This window comes from Rhinoraja longicauda, chromosome 3 (assembly GCF_053455715.1).
Source record: "Rhinoraja longicauda isolate Sanriku21f chromosome 3, sRhiLon1.1, whole genome shotgun sequence".
Lineage (NCBI taxonomy): Eukaryota > Metazoa > Chordata > Chondrichthyes > Rajiformes > Arhynchobatidae > Rhinoraja > Rhinoraja longicauda.
The window spans coordinates 91,645,231-91,648,748 of record NC_135955.1 but is presented as its reverse complement, the minus strand read 5'-3'; positions in this window follow the sequence as shown (position 1 = coordinate 91,648,748).

The window sequence follows — 3,518 nt, the reverse complement described above, 5'->3', positions numbered from 1 at the left end:
TGCTTAGCATATGGTTCCCTCATTGGCTTTGTAAAACGGACAGATTAAAATAAATTAGATTAACTTGAAGCTCATTTAAGAAAGGTTCTGTACATTTAAAAATTGGCTGCCATGATATGTCTGAGCTGTAATTATTGTGTGTGTCAAAATGTCCGTAACTTAATCAAAATAATGTCGTTTTGACATTTTAATAATTGTGCATTCAATGTTAAATAGGAAATTTAATGTAATTGCAAAATGTCAAGTTTTTTTTTGGTCAGAATATTTAAGGTCTAATATGGATAGATTTCCATTATTCATTTCCAGTAATGAGGCAATTGGCTTTGTGTAAACCGAGCCTCAAAAGCTTTCAGTGGGTTATCGTTCTGGAACTGTTCGCGAGAGGATTCAGTGAGGTGTCAGTAGGGTTGCCAACTATCCCGTATTAGCTGGGACATCCCGTATTTTGGGCAAAATTGGTTTGTCCCGTACGGGACCGCCCTTGTCCCATATTAGGCCCGGGGGGCGCTGTAGGCCCAGACACTGTAGGCCCGGACGCTGCAGGCCCAGACATTGTAGGCCCGCACGCTGTAGGCCCGGACGCTGTAGGCCCGGACGCTGTAGGCCCGGACACAGTAGGCCCGGACGCTGTAGGCCCGGACGATGTACGTCCGGACACTGTAGGTCTGGACAGTATAGGTGCAGACAGTGGAGGCCCGGGCACCGCCTAACGGGGGTTGCATGGCAACCCACCTCCCGGCCCGGTTGGCCACCCTTGGTGGACTGGAGCACGTGGCCGCTGGCTGGGTGAGGTCACGTGTGGCGCGAAGCAGTGACAGGTTTGTAGGTTAATTGGCTTCGGTAAATAAATTGTAGACTGACCCAAGAGTGTAGGACAGTACCAGTGTATGGGGTGATCCCTGGACTGCGCCGACTCGATGGGCCTGTTTCCACACTGTATCTCTAACGTTAAAAGTCTAAAGCCTAACTTTTTTTCTCCTTCCGTCTGTGTTTGTAAACCTTTTCATCTCTGGCCTTTATCCACCCATCTGCCAATCAATCCCTGTCTCCCCTCACATGTATCCACCTATCACTCTCCGGGCTTTCTCCAGCACTCTGTGAAACGTCACCTATCCATGTTCTCCAGAGATGCTGCCTGACCCGCTGAGTTACTCCAGCACTCTGTGAAACGTCACCTATCCATGTTCTCCAGAGATGCTGCCTGACCCGCTGAGTTACTCCAGCACTCTGTGAAACGTCACCTATCCATGTTCTCCACAGATGCTGCCTGACCCGCTGAGTTACTCCAGCACTCTGTGAAACGTCACCTATCCATGTTCTCCACAGATGCTGCCTGACCCGCTGAGTTACTCCAGCACTCTGTGAAACGTCACCTATCCATGTTCTCCACAGATGCTGCCTGACCCGCTGAGTTACTCCAGCACTCTGTGAAACGTCACCTATCCATGTTCTCCACAGATGCTGCCTGACCCGCTGAGTTACTCCAGCACTCTGTGTCTTTCTTTTCTATCCAATTGGTATTTGTTTCCAACTGGAGCGAGAGTTCTCATTCTTTCCTAACCTAATGTCCCCAATACATATCCACATTAACTGGTGGGAAGATGAAATCATGGGAAGGATAGTTCACATTAACTTTTTTTACATTTCTATTTTATGCCAGGATCACAGCGAGAAGACTTCATTAATTTGATTTGCAAATAATCTTGAATGGAATTTCTGATATGGGTGAGGTGCCAGAAGATTGGAGTGTGGCTCATTTGTACGAACTGTTGACCAATTAATCTAATGTCTGTGGAAGGCAAATTACTGGCGAAGATTCTGAGGGATAAAGTGGCGCAGCGGTAGAGTTGCCGCCTTACAGCGAATACAGCACTGGAGACCCGGGTTCCATCCCAACTACGGGTGCTGTCTGTAAAAATTGTCCCTAGTGGGTATAGGATACTTCCAATATAGTCCCTGGTGGATTCTATAGAAGCGATGACCATAATATAAGATTTACATGCATTTGGATAGACAGGTTTGTAGTGTTGATTTTAGTTTTAGAGATATAAATGTGAGTTTATCCACTTTGGTGGTGAGAACAGGAAGGCAGATTATTATCTGAATGGTGTCAAGTTAGGAAAAGGGGACGTACAACGAGATCTGGGTGTCCTAGTGCATCAGTCACTGAAAGGAAGCATGCAGGTACAGCAGGCAGTGAAGAAAGCCAATGGAATGCTGGCCTTTATAACAAGAGGAGTTGAGTATAGGAGCAAAGAGGTCCTTCTGCAGTTGTACAGGGCCCTAGTGAGACCGCACCTGGAGTACTGTGTGCAGGTTTGGTCTCCAAAATTGAGGAAGGACATTCTTGCTATTGAGGGCGTGCAGCGTAGGTTTACTAGGTTAATTACCGGAATGGCGCGAGTGTCATATGTTGAAAGACTGGAGCGACTGGGCTTATATACACTGGAATTTAGGATGAGAGGGGATCTTATTGAAACATATAACATTATTAAGGGACTGGACACGTTAAAGGCAGGAAACATGTTCCCAATGTTGGGGGAGTCCAGAACCAGGGGCCACAGTTTAAGAATAAGGGGTAGGCCATTTAGAACCGAGATGAGGAAAAACCTTTTCAGTCAGAGAGTTGTAAATCTGTGGAATTCTCTGCCTCAGAAGGCAGTGGAGGCCAATTCTCTGGATGCCTTCAAGAGTTAGATAGAGCTCTTAATGATAGCGGAGTCAGGGGTATGGGGAGAAGGTAGGAACGGGGTACTGATTGTGGATGATCAGCCATGATCACATTGAATGGCGGTATTTATTTGACAAAATGCTGGAGTAACTCAGCAGGTCAGGCAGCATCTCAGGAGAGAATGAATGGGTGACTCATAGGGCCGAATGGCCTCCTCCTGCACCTATTGTCTATTGTCTTTTACACTGTGACAATAGTTCCTTCGCCTCACTCTGTCCCCTGTCCTCTGTCCCCTGTCCCCTGTCCTCTGTCACCTGTCCCCATGTGTCACCAGCAATCAACCCGTACTCTGGCACAATTCTACACACACTCGGGACAACTAACATTTATACCAAGCCAATTAGCCCAAAATGCTGGAGTAACTCAGCAGGTCAGGCAGCATCTCGGGAGAGAAGGAATGGGTGACGTTTCGGGCCGAGACCCTTCTTTAGCCTGAAGAAACGTCCCCCATTCCTTGTCTCCTGAGATGCTGCGTGACCTGCTGAGTTACTCCAGCATTTTGTGAATAAGAACGTGCAGAGTGTATGTGTGCATACAGTGCTTGAAGCTGCTGTCAGTGACCGCACCCCCCGGATACCGAGCAAGCAGAAAGTGGAAGTTGAATCGCAAAGTGATTGCATTGCAGACCAGCCGGAAACTAACGTGGCTCTGGGGAGGCAGGGAGAATTAAACTTTGGAAATAAAACATGTTGTGGTTTGACGGGATGGGGGCGGCGCTGGCTGGCTGGGAGGGAGGGAGGGAGGCTGGTGCAAATATAGCAGCACAGCAAGTAGGCGTCAGTGCAAT